The sequence below is a fragment of the Hyperolius riggenbachi genome, chromosome 4 (assembly GCF_040937935.1).
Source record: "Hyperolius riggenbachi isolate aHypRig1 chromosome 4, aHypRig1.pri, whole genome shotgun sequence".
Classification (NCBI taxonomy): domain Eukaryota; kingdom Metazoa; phylum Chordata; class Amphibia; order Anura; family Hyperoliidae; genus Hyperolius; species Hyperolius riggenbachi.
In genome coordinates this window covers 436,033,093-436,057,603 of record NC_090649.1, presented here as the reverse complement: position 1 = coordinate 436,057,603, position 24,511 = coordinate 436,033,093, and the positions used below count along the sequence as shown (strand labels likewise).

Sequence of the window (24,511 nt, the reverse complement as noted above, 5' to 3'; positions counted from 1 at the left end):
GTTAGATGGACAAAATATATTGCACATTTATTAGATTTATAATGATTCAAGAAAAGCCAGGTACTTACCTCAGTTATGAAGGTGATCGGTTTTCATGGTAGAAAATCCATGGTGGCCTACAAAGAAAACGACATTTAGTGTTAGACAGCTTATGCAGCTATGAAATCATGATCTGTCTACATTGCCTCTGATATACTGAAGCTGGAGAACTGGGAAGAACCTCCACAGTCCAGAAAACCAGAACTGGAATTATTAGAACATGTCTGCTATTAGTTGGCAAGAGGTTACAGGCTTCATCTTAGTCATATAACAACATAGTGACGACTGCTGAGAGGTTAGGGACCCATATATAAAGCTACCTTAGAACTCTGTGGCAGAAAAATACCATTATCTCCATTGAAATTACGGCACTTTTCAAATCCCTGTATTTATAGAAGTTATAAAAGTTCAACTTTTTGCATTAGTGCAAATCCTCTTTGATATTGAGGCCCGTGTGCAATTATCATTTTCTCCTGAGTTTTCTCCTAGGACAGTGTTTCTCAAATCTGTCCTCGGGACTCCCCAACGGTGCATGTTTTGCAGGCAGCCTCACCTATGCACAGGTAGGGTAATTAGTGTCTCAGCTAGGTGGATTCCATGTAGCTGAGACACTAATTACCCCACCTGTGCATAGGTGAGGTTTCCTGCAAAACAGGCACTGTTGGGGAGTCATGAGGACAGGTTTAAGAAACACTGTCCTAGGATATTACTTCTCCATTTCTTTTCAAAATTACTTTTCAGCGTTTTGCCATTTAAAAAGTACCAGAAAGTAAGTGAAAAAGTGCTATAAAAAATTATTATTTTTTTTCGGTACTTATCCGTTAGCCGGGCGCATCCGGCAGGTGGCGCTAATTACTATTCCCCCTCCAGGCCGACATGGATAGTAGGGAAAGATGTAACTCTGATGGAGTTTTGTCGCCACCTAGAGGATGCGCCCGGCTAACGGATAAGTACCATTTTTTTTTTTTCAAACTCAGCATAGCTCCAGGGTATATCCCGACAGATTTCAAAGTTTCACGGCAGTGCTCCTCATGTCAGGTAAAGTTTGCATCACAGTTTTAAGAGTCATATTTTATTAAAGGGACTCTGAGCAGTGCAGAAACTATGGAAAGATGCATACCATTTTGAAGCTCTCTTTCTCCTCTTTCCAACGATATATAAACCGCCACCCTACGCCTTTTAGTTTTCGCTATTTTCACAATCGAAATTGCGGCCGCAGCGATTTCAATCGCGAAAATATCGAAAACTAAAAGGCGTAGGGCGGCGTTTTATGTGTCTTTGGAAAGAGGAGAAAGAGAGCTTCAAAATGGTATGCATCTTTCCATAGTTGCTTGTATTACACAGGACGACTTTTCCCCAAAGTCGGCAGCTCCATTCAGCTGCTGACTTTGGGGGAAAAGTCGTCCTGTGTAATACAAGCAACTATGGAAAGATGCATACCATTTTGAAGCTCTCTTTCTCCTCTTTCCAACGACACATAAACCGGCGATTTCGATCGCGAAAATAGCAAAAACTAAAAGGCGTAGGGCGGTGGTTTATATATTGTTGGAAAGAGGAGAAAGAGAGCTTCAAAATGGTATGCATCTTTCCATTGTTTCTGCACTGCTCGGAGTCCATTTAATGATAATCAAAGAAAACAAAATAATAACAGGCAACATGAGGCGATACAGAGATTATGCCACATATTGAAATAAATAGTAGACTACATATCCACTCACCCATACAGAGCTGCCCCCAATCACCCCTCCCCGGCAAAAATTATTTTGAGTATTTTCTTGCTTGCTGGTGGTTTAAAAAGCATTTTATGACAAGGTATAAAAATATAACCTAGGAGAAAACTTAAGAGAAAAAGTGAAAAGTGGCCCCTATCCAACTACCTTTCATCATGCGTTTTCTCACAGGAGATATTTTTTTCATGTCTAAAAAATACGTTTTCAGTACTAAGCATTCGAAAAGAGTACTAAAATAAAGAAAGAAGAAAATGGTATCAACCATTTCTTGCTTGGTGGGTATTTTATTGGTAAAATGTGAACATGTTTCCTTGGAGAAATCTCAAGAGGAAAAAAGTTAATATGATATGGATCAATGGCCCTTATTCAAATCAAATGAATTCAAAGGCTGATTGTGGATAAAACAAAACGAACAAATGACTTGATATCAATCATTTCCTGATCTGTCTTCTAACTTTTAACTTCTCACTTTGCAATGTATTGATTTATTTCTCCACTTTTTTGCTAAAGTTCCTCTAAAGTGGTCTGAAACTCCGACATAACATTCAATAAAATGTTTTTACAACGCTGGCTGTGATGCAGGCTATGAAGTGTACACTGAATATATGATAATCGAGGTCAGATTGTAAACTGAGGTCATACACGAAGTCAGAGATATGCGGTACACAGGGACTGAGGCAGAGCAAGGTCAATAACAAACTAGGATCATACACTTGGAAGAACAAAGAGAAATCGAGAGCCCGATATGGTGTAGTATTGTTAAGTTGGTTGTGGTTAAAAGCAAAATATTTAGATATACTCACAAACATGGGTTACCCATAGGCAACCACTTCAAGTGCAGGTGGGGAGTATTAGAACCTGACCCCACTCAGGTTTTTAAGATGTCGCTCTCTGTAGATAGGAAATGGGGTAGCACCCCTCCACCGAGGGTGGACTCAAGATTTCAGCAAGGCTTGGTGTACAGAGGCGCCAGAGTAGAATAAAAACGTTTAAAAACCGTCTAAAAAGAGGGGGATGTTCAGGTGGACTTACCTCCCTCAAAAATATAAAACTCAATTGAGTCACAATATATCAATACAAAAATATTTTATTGAACTCCACTTTAGTGCAACGCGTTTCGCAGGTGTGGTCCCGCCTCATCAGGCAAACAGGAGTATAACTCAATGGGTCTAGATGCAGAAGTGAGCGCCTCACTTCTGCATCTAGACCCATTGAGTTATACTCCTGTTTGCCTGATGAGGCGGGACCACACCTGCGAAACGCGTTGCACTAAAGTGGAGTTCAATAAAATATTTTTGTATTGATATATTGTGACTCAATTGAGTTTTATATTTTTGAGGGAGGTAAGTCCACCTGAACATCCCCCTCTTTTTAGACGGTTTTTAAACGTTTTTATTCTACTCTGGCGCCTCTGTACACCAAGCCTTGCTAGGATCATACACTGGTAATTAGTTATTCATGCCAAAGTCATACACATAGGTCAGATATCAGTCTTATTGGAAGGATCAAACAGGAACGAAGTCAGGGACAGGCCAAGTCATACACATATATCAGATGGCAGTAATACAGAAGGGCTATGCAGATTCAAGGTCAAGAGGCAGGCAAAGGTCAATACACAGAACAATATACAATATTACAATAATACAATACTGACCGACTAGAGTACATATATATCGCGCCGATGCGCAATATATGAAATGGAGCTCTCCGGAACTTTAACTAGACTAAGTAGTAAAGCAAGGTCCAGCGCTCAGAGAATTGAAAGCTATAACGGACAGCGAGTAACTGAATACCCAGGGTTTATATAGTAGGAATAGAGCACAGACCAAGCCCCGGGAAAATCAGACCAATCTACAGTAACATCCCTGCAGCAAGTGTCAGCTGACCGCAGGAATCAGCTGTCACACTTCAGACACACCTCCTTAACCTATAAAGGCAGTTCTGAGCTGTGCACGTCCTCCTAGACCTAGAGAGACTGCCAGAAACAACACATTGACCCACATCTACAGGGGAGCCGAGGATGCGAACATGCTGACTCACATCTACAGGGGAGCCAGGGATGCGACTGACCAAAGAGGAAGAGGAAGCTTCCTCCAGCTGCTCAGAGCAGCCTCCAGAGACAACACCAGGTAAGTTTGTTACATTCCTACTTTTTATTATACATACAGTTATCATACGTATTTGCTTTTGTGCATAAGTAATATTGTCTGTTTACAAATTACAAGTTTCCAAAGTGTAGTTTATCTTGCCCTAAAAGCTGTCATTGCATTTTATTCAAGCTAAATTTTTATTATATATTAACATCTTCTAAAGAGCTATTCTGAATAGTTTGTGTGCTTGAAGCACAGAGAGCTTCACAGAGTGCTCCTTTTCACTTATTACACTGTTTTAACACACAAGTATCAACATTGGAATGCAAACAAAGATAATGTTATCTCCAGTTTGGATGCAGATTTGAAGCTAAATAACAGGACAAAGTGCTTTGTTTAACCATTTCAGTGATGTTCTGCTAAAAAAAAATTCTGGGATAGTAGCTTTCAAGCTGTGAGGAATCACGCTTTAAAGCAGTGCCCAATATTGGTTAATGAGCAACAGGCCTCTGCTTCTATGGCCGTAGAATAGCAATTGTGGTAGCCATTCAGTTACTCCATTAAAGGTAAGGTGTTTCTGATTGGAAATTAGGGTATTGACGTTTTGATCACCTTCATAAAAAAAAATAATAATAATAATAATCAGAAAATCCCTTTATAAATCACTCAGACTGAAAGGGTCAAACTAATTTTAAACAGTGAAGAAGAAGAAACAGCTGATCCATTACATGACTTGCAGTTCTTTATACACAAACCCTTTAGTGTTTGCACTCTCGCGGTAACATGCACTCATTTGCAGTAAAACATTTTGCACTGCTGGTTCTTCCAAGAGACTAGAACCACTAATCATTTCACAATTCTCTTTACTCTTTGATATGTCCCAGGGAAGGGTTGCAATTTAAAAAAAAAAAGCCAGTCACAAATACAATGCTAACACGTTAAATGCACTACACTTTGGTCAACTGGTTCCGGACCAACGCAGTTTGAATCTACAACCTGCAGGTGGTGCTGCTGCTCTGGCTGGATGTAGATTCAACGTCCCGCTGAATGACGCCTCCCCGCCACTACCGCCACTACGGCTGATCACGCCACTCTGAACCCGCCACAATTCGCTCGCTCTGCTGTCTATAAGAAGGCAGAGCTCTGAAAGCAGGTCAGAAGCCGCTTTTATTGGCTCCTGACTGCGTGATCACAGAGAGCAACTCACATTGGCTCCCATTGATAGGCAGCGTCAGGAGCCAATTAGGAGGAGCCTGCGGCAATGGGGCAGCATCGTGACCGGCGAGTCAGTTTAGCTGGGAGTGTAGTCAATGTAGCTGGGAGAGTAGTCAGTGTAGCTGGGAGTGTAGCCAGTATAGCTGGGAGTGTAGCCAGTGTAGCTGGGAGAGTAGTCAGTGTAGCTGGGAGTGTAGTCAGTGTAGATGGGAGTGTAGCTGGGAGAGTAGTCAGTGTAGCTGGGAGAGTAGTCAGTGTAGATGGGAAAGTAGTCAGTGTAGCTGGGAATGTGGTCAGTGTAGCAGGGAGTGTAGTCAGTGTAGCTGGAAGTGAAGTCAGTGTATTTTCCTGTTTTTTACCCTTGAAACCTAGGTGTGTCTTATTTGCCGGCAATTAATAGAAGAAATAAGAAATATGATACACTTTGAAAGTTTTTGAAATCATCTCCATCTTTGCCACAGTCAGTCCATGAAATAAGAATTGTTTTCCCAGCACCACTAATGCCTCCACAAAATACAGGTGCTTTGTGGAGACAGAAAATGTTACAACAGTAAAGTGAAGGCATTTATATGTTTGCACAGCAATTACTGTTAGATCTGGGAGGGATATTTGTTTTGTATTGGAACCAGTTGAAGCCTTCCACCTTGGACATAGGCAACTCTCAGCCAATGAATAAACTAAATGACTTTCACCATGATCTCTGAACTATTGCAAACATAGAGATGGTGCTGAAGGGCAACAGAAGCAATGCGTAGAGCCAGTTCAAACACAAACCAAGAAAACGATGAAAAAAGGAAACCAGTTTAGTGTGGTTGACTCACGCAGCTCTAAAGACATGAATGCAATGGGAACAAAAAACAGTATTATAGTTACAATAGAGAAAATATTCCTCAGAAAGGAGAAAGGGAACCAGAAAAAAAAAGGTAAAAGATCACCGGTAAACCAAATAAAAAATATACATGATCCATTTAATGTACGGAGAACCTACATTTTAATGCACAAAATTGAAAAATAATTAAAAAATGATCATCCCTAAGTGGAGTCTTTGGGCCTATTCAAGGTGATAATTAGCTTGCAGATGCGAGCTACTTATCACCTTACAATACAATACAATACAATAACATTTGTAAAGCGCTTTTCTCCCATAGGACTCAAAGAGCATAGTTGTGTCTCAGATTAATACAGGGTTGCAGGCTGGGTTGTGTTACAGAGGAGATAGTCAGATGTTCATGAATGCCAGACTGAAGAGGCGTGTTTTCAGTTTAGACTTAAATGCTTCCAGGGATGGAGCTGTCCTGATTGGGTGTGGCAGGGAGTTCCAAAGTGTGGGGGCAGCATGACAGAAGGCTCTGTCTCCAAAGGTTTTGAGGTGGACTCTGGGGGTGACCAAGGTGTTACGTCCTTTTGATCTAAGATTGTGGGGGGTATGATGCAGTTGCAACAAGTCCTTCCGGTATCCAGGGCCCAGATTGTGCAAGGATTTGAATGTCAGTAAGCCAATCTTAAACAAAATTCTCCATTTCCTTGCCATCCCATGAGAATTACTGGCAAATCCTACTGCCAGTTTCCTTCGTACAATGGCCGATCGTTAGAGAGCACTACTCAGGCGAAAGCCTAAGCGATGCTACCATATCCCTGGCGATAGGGAGTGAGGTTTAGCGTTGTGATGCTGTCCTTCAGCACCATAGCACTTCTCCCTTGCTCCCCAGAGATGTGTGGCACCCACTGCCATCTTCTGCCACTGCATCTGGGGGTCTCCTTTAATAAGGAGACCCCAAAGCTCCCCGTCGGGCCACGGCACGTCGCAAAGCCCCCCGTAGCTGAGCCGGGCACCGCTGTCAATTTACCTTTCAGCATGCCGAACACCCGCCGCAAGTCTCAACACTAATTCTTACAGAGCCCCAGCAAAGCATCTTTAAAGCTCCCGCTGGGGCTCCTTATTGGTCAGTGGACCAATTACAGAAAAACTAAAATTACAGAAAACAAACTGTGCCCCCGAAAAAAAAATCTTTCCCAATTTGTAATGGAACATCAATCACAAACTCCCGTTCAGCTTAATTTATTTACAGAGATATAAATTGGACGTGATATTTGAGTACACGGCTTTTCAAGGAGATATTCACAGTTTATCGGAGTGAAAATATCATTCTGTATTTGGCTTTTCACATAGTGAGTTGAAGAGCATTCTACAGTATGAGGCTTGGAGGTATGCAAAAAAGTACTAAAGGCATAACAAAAGTAAAACAAGAAAATGAAATATGTGCTTATTAAGTAAACAATGTAGGGAAACCGACCTCAATAGAAAATGCCTTTGGGGTAATAAGTATTCTCGTAAAGAACAGCATATTTATGAAATCACTGGCTGGGCTTCTTTCTCCCAGAAGAGAGAAATGTTGCTCTGACAAAAAGAGAATAATAAGTGACATTTAAACTACTGGGGTGAGTCAGGCTGGCTGCTGTCTGTATAAGAGTCAGTCCAAATTCATCCAAGCTTTCTGTAACTTCTGCAGGTCATCCCAAGAGAGGAGCAGTGGGCTAATATGGTCACCACAAGAAAATCCACAAAACTAACAAAAAATAATGTAACTAGGTTTTTTTTTTAAGTACTCTTTTTTAAAGTGGGATTAAACTCCCAATACGAACATTTCTTTAATTATGCTTAGTTACATAAAAGAACATTTCAAAGCATCCCCAGTGTATAAAATTGTTTATTTTCACTACAGAGAACAGTAGAAGCTTGCTTATCCCTGGTCATTGGCAAAGGCAAGAATTTCCCTGTGCCGGTGTCTTCACTTTGCCCCCTCCCTCTGCTGAATAGATACAGGGGGGGGGGGGGGGCAGGGGCATAACCAGTTCTTTTGGATGTACAGTATGTCTGCATTTAAGGAGAAAGAAAATGGTGTGCATATTCACGCAATGAGCTGAAGTGCTACATGGGAGTATCATCTTGCTCACATAGAGCTAAATGTTTGCAAATACCTTCTGCTTTAAGAAGGTAGTATTACATTTAATATATCTACTTCTACAGTCCAAAGTCAGTTAGTCTACGGTTAGTCAGTCCTGCATAGCTTGTATTACAGCACTACTTAATTCATACTGCTTAACCAAAAGATTCTACATGGGAGGAATGATTAAGTGTTGAATGTAGGAATTTGCGATTTGGCTCCATGTGAAGGGCTGTTTTCACAACTAATTATAATAAAGGTCTGAATAGGTCTTTAGAACAAAAAAATAGAAAATAACCCAACCTTCACCTTTTCAACAAGAATTCTAAAAAATAAGAATCGCCTGAGATAAATCTTTAGCTACAAGGAACTGTAGCCAAAAGGGGGAAAAAAATAAACCAATAAATTGCAAAAAGAGGAGTTAAAAAGTAACTGTTAGGCAAAAAAAGCTAATTTAAATCTCTATTCTCCTGTGTTAAATAGTTTGGAAGGAAGCCAACAAGGCAATACTTAAGTTAAAAAGATATCTTACTTTTTTGTTGGCTGAATAGCAATCATCTTTATTCCCAGGCTGCTAAGGAGGCCGCAGGCCGCATAACAGAAATTGCAGAGCATGCTGGGAGGGTTTTTTTCTCTCCACTGCACTCCTTGGTCCTCCCCTTCATTTCCCTATCCTGCCCTAAGGCTGCTTTCACAGTGGGACGTTACAGGCTCATGTTACAGCAGCCTGTAACGCAGCCCAACTCACAGCACTGAAAAATCAATGTGCTGTTCACAGTGCACCCTTTGCATTAGAGTATACTGCAGGAGTCCGCTATTGTTCCTAGCCACATGGCTAATTAATGTTCACTGCATTGTAGTGTTGTCCAGATCATGAACGATTCGGATTTTCGGAGATTCGGTTCACAGTGGATGTCTGGAAGAAACAGCACTGCAGCTTCTGTGCACAAGCACAATCTTCCTGCTGCATCTCTCTCTTCCCCATTAGCACCCTCAATGTGCCCTCATTCTCCTGCACCTCTCACTCTGCTGCAAATGATTCAAAGATTCGGTTCAAAGATCCAGATCCTTTCAATGACCCGATTCGAATCATTGAAAAGATCCGGACTTCCCAGCATAGAACTAAAACGGCTCACCTCTGTTCATCTGACAAACTGACAGCATGATCACCCGCAACCCCCCCTCCCCCCATGCCCCCCGCTAAGAGACAGACAATATGCCCTGTTAGACCAGAGACTGGTAGGAGTGTCTGAGGGCTGGGACTTGGGAGGGCTAAAGAATCATCAATCAGGAAGCAGGGTAAGGGAGGATATTACATCACAATTGGCTTCAGACAAGACAGTCAAAGATGGAACCTGCCATGAACTGTCAGGAGCATCAATCTCTGCAAATACTATATAAAAATTCTGTGAAATCCAAACGTGGACAGTGAAATGCATATGTAATGTAAGTACAGCCAATATTTAGCTACTGATGTATGTGTTTTTTTTTTCTCTGAGACCTTATACCTAACAGCTCCTCTTTAAAAAAAGAAGAGAGATCAAGAAAGGATTGATATTGTACATGTAATTTGTTCATGTTGTTTGATCCACAATCAGCCTGCACATCATCGTCTTTACTATTGGCAGACAAGGAAAAAAAAAAACTACACAGCACCAACTGGCATTCTTTATAACCACACCCACTAACAATGTGATAGGCTAAAAGGTTGTTTTTATAGATACACATATGCACAGAGGGAGATACTGGCTGCTTGGCAGTTAGAAACAGAAGTTATTTCCCACAACGCAACATAGTGTGGTCAGGTCCCAGGTCCTGACATCACACTGTGGGAGGGGTTTCACCACAATATCAGCCATACAGACCACCCTGATGATCTGTTCGAGAAAAGGTAAACGTTTCTCATAGTAAAAGGGGTATCAGCTACTGATTGGGATGAAGTTCAATCCTTAGTCACAGTTCCTCTTTAAGAAACGAAAGAAAGACAAATTTAGGTACACATTTTAGATACTCCTTGTTACCCTAGACTTTTGGTCTAGTTTCTTTATGTAAACCTATTATTGTAATATTTGTAGTATGTTATTTGGGCTGCAACCAACCCCTGTTCCTCATAGAGGGCATGGAGGAGAAGGAGGACACCTACCTAAGATTTCTTGCTAGGCGACTCGTGCTAGCAAGAAATCATTTTACACTAGTATGCCCTGGCTTAGTGGTAACCATCCTGCATTGCTTCACAATGAAGTCTGCTTTACAAATACTGTTTTCAAAGAAAAGAACAATTCTGAAACTCTCATATTCTCATCCGGAAAATCATTAGAGCCAAAACACAAAACCATTTTTCGAACCCCATTCTACTTTACAAAAAAAATGTATCTATAAAATGTTTGGAACCACATTGGATTTTAATATATTTTTATCTGTAAATATACCTTTTATCAATATTTAGTTGGAGCACAAGAGATGTAATTGACAGGATGGGTACTCGAAAAAGTGGGTAGAGCTTCACAGAGAGTTCCTTTTCACCTATTACACTGTGTTTACACATATTGTAACAACATTGAAATGTAAACAGATACTGTTATCTCCAGTTTGGATGTGGATTTGAAGCTGAATAGCAGGAAAAAGTGCTTTGTTTAACCATTTCAGTGATGTTCTGCTAAAAAAAAAAAACATTTCTGGGATAGTAGCTTTTAAAGAGACTCTGAAGCGAGAATAAATCTAAATCTCGCTTCAGAGCTCATAGTTAGCAGGGGCACGTGTGCCCCTGCTAAAACGCCGCTATCCCGCGGCTAAACGGGGGTCCCTTCACCCCCAAACCACCCACTGCAAAATCAACGACCAAATTGGTCGTAAATTTTGCTCTTCCTGGAGGCAGGGCTAACGGCTGCAGCCCTGCCTCTCAGCGCGTCTATCAGACGCGCATCGCCGCCTCTCCCCGCCCCTCTCAGTGAAGGAAGACTGAGAGGGGCGGGGGAGAGGCGGAGGTATGCGTCTGATAGACGTGCGGGAGGCAGGGCTGCGGCGGTTAGCCCTGCCCCAATGCGGAAGCGCTCCCCCGCTGCACGGAGGGGATTTGGGGGATCAGGGACCCCCGTTAAGCCGCGGGATAGCGGCATTTTAGCAGGGGCACACATGCCCCTGCTATCTATGAGGTCTGAAGCGAGATTTATTCTCGCTTCAGACTCTCTTTAAGCTGTGAGGAATCCTTTAGAGCAAAGTAGAAAAGCTGGCTTTCAGACCACTTTAAAGTGAACCAGAGATGAAGCACCCTCATTTATTTTACCATATATATCAGTGGGAACATTAGAGAAAACACCTACCCTGCTTTCTGTTTCATTCTTCACTGCTCAGCATGCTTCTAATCAGCCCTGACAAAATCCCTGACTGAGCATTCAGTCTGTCTCTGCTCTGGAATCATTATAGATGAGTCTGTCTTCTCTGATGTCTTTTCAAGCCCAAGCCTGCCCCCTTCTGGCTCTGCTATAATGACTCAGCTATAATGATTCCTGAGCAAAGCCAGACTGAATGCTCAGTCTGGGATTTTATCAGGGCTGATCAGAAGCAGGCTGAGCAGTGAAGAATGAATCAGAGAGCCGGCTAGGTGTTTTCTCTAATGTTCCCACTGATATATATAGTAAAATACATGAAGGTGCTTCATCTCTGGTTCACTTTAAAAACACTAAAAATATAAAAAATTAGGTGGCTTATCCCAATAACGACAGACACGTGAGACAAACGATTTTTTTAAGCACAAGCAACTCTTCTGTTGTATCAATGTCAAATTACTCTTGGCATGTACATGTATATAATTTTTAAATATATAGGTGCATACATTACTTGTCAGAGCCGAAGCATTGAGTTATTTGTATTGATGACTTTTTAGGCACTTTTATTGGCCTGAGGAAGTGGGCTTGGACCCAGGAAACGCGTTGTCTGTTCTAAAATAAATCATTTGTTTCATGTGTCTGACATTATTGAGGTAAGCCACCTAATTTTTTATGTTTTTAGTGATTTTAGCCTAGTTTTATCTACACCTGGTGCACCTCTCTACACCTTTTGTACTATTTTATAGATTGCTAAATTAGATATTTTTTCTTTTTCTGTGAAAATAAGCTCCTATTTATCATTATTTGTTAGCAGCTGGCATGATATAGTGCGCTGGCTATCCAAATGGTCATTTTATAGCAAAGGTCAACATTGCTTAACTAAGAGATCTATTCTTGTTAATATAAAATCCTTTTCTGCATTTCACCTGGGCTTTCAGGTCTTTCCTCCAGAGGTTCAGTCAGTCACACGCGTTCTTTCTATGGCAGGGCTGCTGGAGTTCCACAATTACTTTGTGTAAACCGTTCAACACATTAAGATTTATTAAACAAGTGTTAAGTGGGGGGAATGTTCTTTGGCTCTATGTATAGTGGTTTTATTGTAGCTAATTATACTGAAAGCGTGAATGTGTTTGAGAAGGAGAGGAAAGACAACTCTGAAGCACTCCATAGTCAACTCAAGACATAAAAATTCCTGAACCTAACCCTAACTAAAACAAGCTACGTCACATGTACAAAGAGGAGGAGATAATAATACCATTCACAGCACTGCATGCAACGTTTCCAATACGTGTACAGAAACTGAGCTATTTAGAGTCACCCAATCACTATATTAGGGTTTTCAATTTGCTCAATGTATTTACAGTTTCTAGAATAATTTCCACCTCTGCTCCTAACATAATGCATTTGCAATCGTATATGCCAAATACAGGGAGTCCACCACTTACTAACGCCTGCTGTAGGAACCACCAGCCTGCCCCGATTTTGGGGACTCCCTGTATTGTCCCCTCATTTGTCCTCCGCTCCATCCGTGTGGCCTCCTCTGCCCCAGTGGTATAACTGACTCACCTAATCCACGGCTCCAGCGGTGATCACAGAACTCTTCTATCTCTCACTGTTTCTCTAGTGCCGGATTCTGCTGATGAAGCGATCAGCAGAAGCCGGCACTAGGGGAGCCACAAGAGAGGGAGTGGTTTAGGTGTGCCATACTGCCACTTTCGATAGTTATACACGGGGCAGATGAGGACACACGGGGAAGTGGAGGACAAACGGGGGACAAGGAGGACAAACGGGGGGCAGAGGAGGACAAACGGGGGCCCACGGGGGACACATGGGGCACAGAAAGGGACACACGGAGGGGAGAAGGGGACACATGGGGACAGAACGGAACATATGGAGGGCAGAAGGGGACACATGGGGACAGAAGAGGAACATGGGGACAGAAGGGGAAATATGGGGACAGAAGGGGACACATGGAGACACAATAATTGGGGGAGAGCATTTACAAGATGCTCCTGGACCATGGATGCTCTAGGTTTAGTACATTTTGATTTTTTCCCTGGTTTTTGTCCTCTAAACCTAGGAGCCTGGAGTGTCTTCTATGCCGAAAAATATGGTCTATACTGACACACATGAACTCGGCCGTATAGCTAGCAGACGATGCGCTTTGTTGCTATGCAGAGGGCAGTGGGGCAGGAGGATAGGTCCTTTGCTGGGGGCTGCTGTACACCAGATGGTCATTATCACCTGCCTCACCCAACTTTAATCAAGCTTGTGTACATAGCCTCATTAAGTGGTGATATGTGCTGTGCCCAGTGCCCAAGTGGGAAAAAATGTCCGTCTCCAACTATATATATATATATATATATATATATATATATATATATATATATATATATATATATATATATATTAAAATCCCTGTCCTGCGTCCTCCTGTGTCCGTGAGTCTGTAGTGCCTGGCGCGCATGTGCGGCAAGCGGACAGGCTTCCGCCATTGGTTGTGCATCGTTAGGCGAGCATGGACACGCATGCAGGGTTGCCTACACGCAACAGGCTGTGCAAGGTGCAGTCATTAAATGGGCTTTGTGGTATATATACACACACACACACACATTTCAAACTAGAGGAACTACAGAAAAGTCAACCATGGATTGACCTTCAACCCAATGAGTGGCCAATACCCCCTTCCCACAATAAATCTTTACCTCTTCTCTAATAGTGCACCAAGGACATGTGGTGACACCCCTTCCACAGTATGCAGTCTTCAACTGCCAAGAAGCAGATATTTACATATATAACACACATTTTAGGCATCGTTGGTGGGTTTGTTTATAAATAATGGCAGTAGGTACTATGTATTTTTTTTTCAATGTCTGCCATTAGTAAAGCTGATGGCCTGCAGGCTCAGAGTGGAACAATTAATATGATCGAATTACATGGCGATATTCAATTTTTTTTAATCTATTTTTTTGTTCTTTAACTTCTCACTTTGCAATGTATTTACTTTTTTTCCCCTACTATCATCTTTAGGTTGTTTTTTAAGTTACAGTTTCCCTTACAGTAGCAATTCTTCTGCATATACATGAGTCATTTGTTCAAGGTTATAGCATACTGTATATTAGCACACTATGTATTATAAAACATACTCTTTGTTCATTCATCCTATGTACAGATTTGACAATATAATAACCAGGTGACGTTTCTTCATATGAACAGAATACACAGTGTAATCTGAAAATGATGCCACCCACTTATCATCTACACGTGGCAGCTTGAAAGACAGCAGAATTATCAGCCCTAAAACAGCCAGAAGCAAAAAAAACACATATATTTCACAAAACTTGAACTCCCATAGTGGTTGGTTACACAGTATAGCCCTGAGGGAACACAGATAACCTGCAAAATAAGGCGATTTGAGACTTAAAACCCAAAAGATCATAAAAAGTTCTGTAAAAAATTGACAGCAGATAAACATCACTGCAGGTTAAAGTGAAAAAATAAAAAAATTATAAAATCAATATAAAAAAAAAACATACATTAAAACGACAGAGTCTTTGAAACAACCCACGGAAATGTAATAAATCTGTCATATTTGCGATTAGCTAATTAAAGAGAGTCCACGGAAGACAAAAGCATGCTTTGCGACTGAGGGACTAGAAAAATGTCTGTTTTACAACCCAACAACACAAAAACAAATGATCGCCTCAACATCTACAGATCTGTTTCCACAACTTGTCCGCATCCCGATCTCCCTGCCCTACACACATAAAGGGGAGCTGAAGTAACATGCTGCAAGGTGGATGATGCACAAAATGCATCTCATAAATTATCTCTTGTTATCCGTTTCTCTCATGATTTATCTCTTTGACCCTAATCTAATTAACTTTTTCTTCTGAGTTTATTCCCAGTAGATCATTTTTCATCTTATCTAAAAAAAAAACTTTTCAGCACTTAGCTATTGAAGATTTTACGAAAAATAGGTTAGAAAACGTAATATCTATCTTATTTTGAGTATCTTCTTGCATAGTAAAAGCTTTAAATGTATTTTATTGGTAAGATAAAAAAATATCTCCTTATGCTGGGTACACACGTTGCGTTTGCTCGATAGATGGGTCCGATAGATAATTCCCGTCATGTCCGATATTCTTTACGATAGATTCTGCGCTTGATTTCTCATAGAAGTGAATGGAAAAAGATACGAAAAACGAGCAAAGATAAGAGAATGGAGCGCAGAATCGAGTGCAGAATCGAGCGGAAAAAGGATCGGGTGGGAAAATTGAGCGGAAAAACGTATCGTGTGTACCCAGCATTAGAGAAAAGGCAGGAGAAATGTGCCCTGACCCTTATGGGCCTTTATCTGTCATCATTCATGGTTCATCTCCCCTTTCCTACCTATCTCATGATGTATCTCTCATTGGGCTTAATTCACAAAGCTGCGGTGATCGGCATAATTTACACTTCTGCAAGCGGATATGTTTTTGTTTACTTGTTTATCTTACCAGTTGTTAACGTGTTTACTTCTTCATGTCATTGATGGTTGACTCAACTGTACCATGTGGAAAATTTGTTATGGCTTCTTCTCAATGCCTTTGTATTACTTTGCCATATATCTTAACTAAAAATTGAAATTCACATCACAGAACCTATTTCGTGCAGGCGTTATCAGCTGCGGTGTGAATGTTGGGAAGTTGCAGTGCGACACTGATTAGCGGTGGTAGTTCTAAATAACCCTGATCCCAGATGTGTTACAACATAACGCTCTGGAACTCTGCGTCTAATGTGAAAGTTAACATGAATAGTCAGACTTTCATGTTACCTTTCTAAACGCAATCTAGGAGCGATCCGTCAAAACGCACGGATCATCTCTAGTGTTAAAGGGCCCTTAAACTTTTGAGACACAATGCAGCTGTAATATTGCCGGGCTAAAGGGGCCCATACACCTAACGACTTTTCCGCCGACATACAGCAGATTTGATCACTGTGATCGAATCTGCTGTGAAATCGTTGTGCAAACGCTGACAGAACGATCAATTTCTGTCCGAAATCAATCGTTCCCGTCGATTCCCGTCGATCCGTCCGTGCGGAAGATTTCGCTCGATCGCCGGCGGGTCGGGAGTGCGTCAATAGCAGCGTTCGAATGCCCAACGACCGACGCTAGCTGCAATACATTACCTGCTCCGCTGGCAAGTCCTCGCTCTCTCCGCGGTCACTTCTCCGTGCTCGGCTCCTCCAGCTTCACTGAACTTTCTGTCCCGGCAGGAAGTTTAAACAGTAGAGCGCCCTCTACTGTTTAAACTTCCCTGGCAGGAAGTTCAGTGAAGCTGGAGCCGAGCACGGAGAAGAAGACAGCGGAGGCCGGGGGACACATGCCGGCAGAGCAGGTAATGTATGCGGGTAATGATCGGTTTCATGCTGAAATCGATTCACAATCTGTTTGCAGTAAAGGCAGCCATACAATCCCTCTCTGATCAGATTCGATCAGAGAGGGATCTATCTGTTGTTTGGATCTGATGGCAAATCGACCAGTGTATGGCTACCTTTAGACAGCACAGAGCAATATTATCCTTACTTCTGCCAGTAAGTACCACAAGCTACTTTAATTGTGCAGCCCGCAGTACTCAAGTAGCGCGTCTGTTACTACCCTTACAAACGTTACTAATGGTAACGTGCATTAGTAAGGCGTGTTACCGTAACAGATGAATCAAATCTGCAAGGAAACAAATGAGAAAATCGATGCACGCATGCGCACCTTTAGAGACAGGGGCCCATATGCAATTAACTGTTTCTCCTGTGGTTTTTTCTAGGAGATGAAAAAGTATCAAAAAGTAGGTGAAAAATTTCTGTTAATAAAGTATTTTCTAGCTTGCTGATGGCTTAAAAGGCATTTTTTATAAGGTGTGAATATATCAACCTATGATATCAACCTATATCAACCGTATGATCGCACGTCATCGGGGGTGTACTGTGCAGGCGCAGTACACTACTGGTGATGCAGGCGCAGTACACTACTGGTGATGCAGGCACAGTACACTACTGGTGATGCAGGCGCAGTACACTACTGGTGATGCAGGCGCAGTACACTACTGGTGATGCAGGCGCAGTACACTACTGGTGATGCAGGCACAGTACACTACTGGTGATGCAGACGCAGTACACTACTGGTGATGCAGGCGCAGTACACTACTGGTGATGCAGGCACAGTACACTACTGGTGATGCAGGCGCAGTACACTACTGGTGATGCAGGCACAGTACACTACTGGTGATGCAGACGCAGTACACTACTGGTGATGCAGGCGCAGTACACTACTGGTGATGCAGGCGCAGTACACTACTGGTGATGCAGGCGCAGTACACTACTGGTGATGCAGGCACAGTACACTACTGGTGATGCAGGCGCAGTACACTACTGGTGATGCAGGCGCAGTACACTACTGGTGATGCAGGCTCAGTACACTACTGGTGATGCAGGCGCAGTACACTACTGGTGATGCAGGCGCAGTACACTACTGGTGATGCAGACGCAGTACACTACTGGTGATGCAGGCGCAGTACACTACTGGTGATGCAGGCGCAGTACACTACTGGTGATGCAGGCGCAGTACACTACTGGTGATGCAGGCGCAGTACACTACTGGTGATGCAGGCACAGTACACTACTGGTGATGCAGACACAGAACACTACTGGTGATGCAGGCGCAGTACACTACTGGGGATGCTGGCGTAAGCCCGCGCATGTGCAGAAGATGGCGACCCATATCTCATCCTGGGAATCCTTTAGAAGGAAATAAATATGCCAGCCTCCATATCCCTTTTAGTTGAGGTGTGCCTTAAAACAAAAGCTATTTGCAATTATTCTGCTTTATGTGAGCAAAACCTAGGGCAGGCATGGCAGCTTGTGTACTATTACTCTATGGGGAACTGTAAGTTCTTCTATATAAGGGCATCGCTTGCGGTAGTGCATACCTAGTGCTTGTATTTCCCCCTAATAGCTGCCTACATCTGATTGTTGAATATGGCAACAAGCACAACAAACAAAAATAGAGGGTATGAAACTATAGAGGCATCATTTTGCCAATTATGAAAGAAAGCTTAGAGAAAATTCAAGTACATCTCCAGTTGGCAGCAGCATATCCACTGCCGGATATCACAGCCCAAGGTAATTTAATAATGTTGGTTCATCAAGCGCAATGCGTGCAGGATAACTTGTCCTTATAAAGCCATGGCAGAGCTTGGGGAATATGGGTACTCAGCTGATAAATACACAATGTGTGAACCCTTCTGAGGTCTGGAATACCTGTATACATGGTGCAGAATGCACTATCGTATAAGAAAGCAGTCATTTCAGAACCGGTCAGTCTGATCACCACTTTTATAAAGCTTTATTTATAAAAGGGCGGTCAGTGTTTTAGCGCCATACCTTAATTAGGATAAAATAGTGATGCACAGCAAATAGCAGCCTGCAACCGCTACTTCTCCTGACTTGCATTGTTACCATGTACTACTACACTTTAAAGTGGATCTGAACTCCTGCACAGGACAGAAGAAAAGCATAGAGAAATGTATTTAGAGAGTTTAGCCTGTCTAATTCCCCCTCATATGTGTATAATCACAAATTGTAATTTGATCTCTTTCCTGTGTCACCTGACTGGCATGGCAGATAAAGCAGATAAGCTCATTTGTAAGCACAGGATGTCAACAAAGAAACAATATGTCTGCTTCCATGAAAGCAGAAAGTATAAACTGTGCAGATATATTTCAGGATCTGTATCAGCTGTAACAGAGAAATGATTTTCTTTAAAGAAAACCTGTAACGAATAAAACCTTCCCTGGGGGGTACTCACCCCGGGTGGGGGAAGCCTCCGGATCCTATTGAGGCTTCCCCCGTCCTCCTCGGTCCCACGATGGCGGCGATAAAGCTCCGGCAACAGCGAGGATGTAAATATTTACCTTCCCGGCTCCAGCACAAGCGCAGTATCAGCTCTTCACTCGGAGATAAGCGGAAATAGTCGATCGATGTAGGGCGCTCTACTGCACAGGCGCAAGTCTCCTGCGCCTGCGCAGTAGAGTGGATGTGACAAAGATCGCTATTTCCGCCTATCTCCGTGCGGAGAGCCGCAATAGCGCCCCTGCTGGAGCCAGGAAAGGTAAATAAATCAGCGCTTGTCAGGCTTGTCGAGAGAGGATTGCCGGACACTTCGGGGGAGCCAGCGCTGGACTGCCTGCAGCTACAGGGATGGGGGAAGCCTCATAGGGACCCTGAGGCTTCCCCCTCCCGAGGTGAGTACCCCCGGGGAACTTTTTTTGTTACAGGTTCTCTTCAAAGTAAACCAGAGACTTCTCAAGGTCTGTGGTTCAGCTGCGATCAGCCTGGTTCAGTCTCGTCAGTCCAGGTCTACTGCGCTTGCGCAAGAGGTGGTATTGAGGCTCCCCACGCGATTCCGTTGCCCCCCCTTTGCTGAGCACGGCCCCCAGAAAGATTAACGACAAGGCATTGCCACTACTCACATCGAGGCCACGCAGCTCCTATTCCTGTATCATGGCCGCAAAATAGCTGACAGAGCATGCGCAGTAAGCTCCGTGCTACTGCGCATGCAGACTAGCTTCAATTGCAGGAAGCTTCAATAGGATCCTGAGGCTTTCCTCTCTTCAGGATAAGTATCTGAACCCGAGCTTGTATACAAATGTATTTTAAAGCTGGCAGTGTTCTCCCCAGATTTTTTTTCCAGCCGGGTGGCAAGAAAAAGTAGCTGGGTGGGGCGTGATAGCGGAATTCAGGACCGGCGCTTCTCTGCATACAGCAGAGGAGAAGATGAGCCGATGACAGCCGGGTGGTAACCACTTCTATAAGTATGGAGAAACAGAACTGGTGGGACTTTGGTAGAAAGTAACCTGGTTTTATGGTGAATAGGCTGTATGGTTTGTGATCTGAATGACAATTTCAGCCAAGAGACAAGCGTTTCAATGAAATACTGTGGGGTTTGGTACTCTACGCATTGCTCCATCAGTTATTTTCTGCCACCTCCAATTACACTTCCAGTCAATTTTGCCCTTGGAACTGTTAGAACATTATGAATAGCTGGATTTTTTAAGGCAAATTTCATCAAAATGATTGAATGGGCGTATTATGAGTTGGGACTGAGCACTGGTGTGTGGCCACCTGCAGACACTCTGTCCTCCTGAAATAGCTTCTTCTTGCTATAATGCAGATATGATTTAAAGTGGACCTGAACCTAGAACTTCCTATCTGCTCTAAAAGATACGCAACAGCATAATAACCTTTGGAGAAAAACATGTATTTGTTACAGCTGATACAAATCCTGCAATAAATAGAGGACATGATCTGCACATGGAGGAAAAAACGTTTTAGCAATTTATTTCGGAAAGGGTTCTTTACAGTAAGAGTAATTAAAGCGGACCCAAACCAAACATTTTTTTAATTCATAATATTTAGTGGCACCACTCTTACACATACAAAGATAAAGCTGAGCTCGTCCATACTGCCAGGCTGGTTAAGCAGAATTGCGCAGAGAGGCACTAGCCTTGCATTCTCTCATCTTGCCCCACCCGGCTACTTTTTCATGCCACCCGGCTGGAAAAAAATTCTGGGGAGAACACTGTGCATGGAGTTTATATGTTCTCCCGTGTCCTTGGGGCACTCTAGTACCCTCCCACATCCCAAAAACATACAGATAACTTAATTGGCTCCCACCTAAATTGGAACTAGACTACAATACATACACTGCACCATACATACAATGGACATATGACTATGGGAGGGATTAGATTGTGAGCCCCTCTGAGGGACAGTTAGAGACAAGACAATATACTCTGTACAGTGCTGTATAAATACTAAATATATATATATATTAGTGAAAAAGCCCGCCCATTTAATAGCAGGCGCTAGGCAACTGTCCAGTGCCGTCCGCAACCTTGTGCACACATAATAGCAACACACCAACTCCTGCAACGGGTGCGTGGCTGCAACCCCTTGAGCACACTGCCTGGCAGCCTGGTACGTGCCCCCCTGCATGCCGCACCAGGCAGCTGGCATGAACACAGGAGGATGCAGGGACAGAGGGATTATTATATAGGATGGATATATATATATATATATATATATATATATATATATATCTTTACTGTACTTTTCCTGTCAGATATTTAATAAGCACAGCCAGCTCTGACCAGCAGACCAGTTGCTGAGCTGCATCGGTCATTCCGCGGCAGCGTTCTAAGATCCGGATTAGTATAGCAGAGCAGCAGCAGTAGCAGGGCATGATGAGGTTTACATACCTGTCCTGTATAATGCCTCCATATGCTCCTGGATTTAACAGGCAGATTTTTGGCACAAGAAATCTTTGACTGGCTGATATGTTTAGAACTGACTGCATCTAATGCATCCGGATGAACAGGTTTAGTGAGAGCAGGCACCTCCCCCTCAGCTTAAAAAAAAAAAAAGAAAACAAATCAGCAAAATCGAGGAATGGATCTATTTCTGCTCATCCTGTTCTCTGGTGTTCACTCGGAATCCAAAACCCCTTCTTGTAGTTCCAGTTAAAGGGATATTACACTTTTGTTCCTAAGGAAGCAATCCCCCGTTTTTTCCCTTTCTTTTGTCCTCCGCTTTTCTAAAGCTGAAAATCACGTCTCTAACACCAGATTTATAAAAGAGAGATCTGACTTTGATCCCTGGTAATCGGTGCTGTGAACGCCGTACCGTAATTAAGCTTAAGTGGTAATGAGAAGCGTCATTCACCTGAATGGATGCTAAATATAAATGTGCCTTCTTAAAAGAAGGTATTTGCAATTATTCAGCATTATGTGAGCCGGAAGAAACTCCCATGATGCAAAAGAAATGATTTGCATATTCACGCCCTGAGCGTAAGTGATGCCATCATACAAGCTCCTTCTTGCGAACGTAAAGCTTAATAAGGACTGGTTCACACGGATGTCTAAACACCATTAAAAGACGGCCAGGACACTCATCTTAAGCGCTGTCTATTCACTTGCACAATTGCTTAGGGCCCGTTCTCACTTGTAGTCGCAAATGCGGTGGTGATTTTACTGCGATTATCGCGGTAAAATCACTGTACACGCTCACGATTTTTGAGAGTGATCGCAATTAGCGCTTTTTAGCATTCTAATCGCAATCACTCTAGAATCGCTGAAAAATGCTGCATGCACCGCGTTTTGCGATTGCCGCTGAACGCGAATCACTGGTGATCGGCAATTGCGGCAGTGAGATCACTGCCATTTAATTAGTAATGCACTAGCGGTTTAAAAAGCGCTAGCTGATCAGTGATTAGTGGTAATCGGCCGCTAATCGCCCTAGTGAGAACGGGCCCTTACTGGTGTTTGCGCCAACCACCGCACTCAATCCCACCGTCTCATTTCATAGCGGCCGCTACATGTAACATCTAAGATTGGCAACAGCACTTCTGTGTCCACCTGCGGGGGTAAAACTCGGCACATTGCCGAAGGTTGCCAAACGCTTTTCTGCTCGCTAGCAAAAAAACATTTGATCGAGACGCCCGTCTGAACAAGCCCTATTTGCAAATCTCTTCTGTTTCGAGAAGACACATTATATTTAGCCTATCTTTTAGTATGAGCTCTTGTAGGCTACTTTTATGGTACGTTTCCACTAGAAGCAAGCAATTCGCATTTCTTTTTTTTCGAATGTGAAATTTGCATTAGAATGCAAATTCATATTCATTTTTAAACTCAAAATCGTATGCAAATTTGCATAATTTGGGGGTTCAAGATCTAAGAAGGAAGTCCTATTGCATGAAGACATGCACAAAAATACGAATGTGAAAACAGCATGTGGCATCTGAAAAATACTAACACTGCTGTCCGTTTTTATTTTTTTTTTCTGGATTTTCACATCTAATTGAAACAGGCCAAATGCTGTATGAATTTGTGTGCCTTCATAACAACTTCTAAATCAATAAAGCACGGAATGTTGAAGTCATAACAAAGCTTGTCCAAGACCTCACAGGATAAGTCTCTGAGGTCTGACTGTCAGGAAGCCACAGATAACCTGACTTATAAGCTATAGATCAAAGTATCAATAGCTATAGTGTGTATCCAAAGCACTGTATATGGTCTTAAAATTCATTCATTGACTTTTTGTTATTCTGGATTGGCATTAGGCAGGGTATAAGCAGGACTGAGCAAGCTGCCGTTCTTATTTCTTCATAGCTATAGCTGGCTCTCTAGATTTTTGGAAGCTGTTGTAACAAAGGCTTTTATGGTCAAATATGCTAAAGGTCCTACTGAACTGTCAAGAACCAAGAGGTGTTGGTTCATTGTGAACATCCAACCTTATTAGTAGAGGATCTGGAAGTTCTTTACAATACTTTGTTCTGTGGTTTCTTTACACCAATACTTGGTTCCTTAGTAACAGCTGGCCAGGCTGATTTCTTCTGAAAATCTACATGAATCCTTCCAAAGAGAACAAAGTGCCCAACAAGCTCATGGTGAACCAGAACTCCTAGGAGTGTGTCAGGGGCAGAAAGAGACTAAGAAGCCCCTTAAAGTGAATGTTTACCGTTTTTAAAAACAAAAAGTCAGATACTCACCTAAGGAGAGGGAAGGCTCGGTCCTAATGAGCCTTCCCTCTCCTCTCCCGGTGCCCGGTCCCACGCAGGATCCCCCGTGGCAGTATTCGACCAGTTCGGTCAAATACTGCCACTTCCGCATGCCTTCGGGAGCTTTCGGAAGGCTTCGGGAGCACTCGGGCTCCCGATGACGCGGCCGCTCCACACTACGCATGCGCGAGCGCCCTCTATGACGCGCTCGCGCCTACGTAGTATGGAGCGGCCCGTCTTCGGAAGCCCGAGTGCTCCCGAAGACCTCCGAAGTCCCTGCGGCGGTGGACGCGAACGGAGGAGCCAGCGCAGCATCGAGGGCACCGGGAGAGGAGAGGGAAGGCTCATTAGGACCGAGCCTTCCCTCTCCTTAGGTGAGTATCTGACTTTTTGTTTTTAGAAACGGTACCCAATGGCTTTAAAGGGACTCCGAGCACCTGAAGTCTCTAAAAAATAAGTTTTTTTATTACAAAATCCACTTTAATATATTAGTCCTACCTAAACCGCCGCATCCCCGCCGCTTTAATCTAACTAAATCCCCCCAAACTCCCCGGGGGGCAATTTGGGCAGCGCT

The 24,511-nt window shown here is 43.0% G+C and overlaps 1 protein-coding gene across 15 annotated transcripts in view; it reads right to left on the bottom strand.

Moving 5' to 3' along the window:
* The window catches only part of PLCB4 (phospholipase C beta 4), a 459,946-nt gene that overhangs the window by 390,844 nt on the left and 44,591 nt on the right, over positions 1 to 24,511 (bottom strand). For 14 of the 15 annotated variants that reach the window (XM_068232509.1, XM_068232508.1, XM_068232514.1 and 11 more), the window contains one exon: positions 69 to 116. The exons of the other annotated variant lie outside the window; for it this stretch is intronic. The gene's annotated coding sequence lies outside the window, so the exon portion shown is untranslated. The remainder of the gene's footprint in view (positions 1 to 68; positions 117 to 24,511) is intronic. 15 annotated transcript variants of the gene reach the window in all.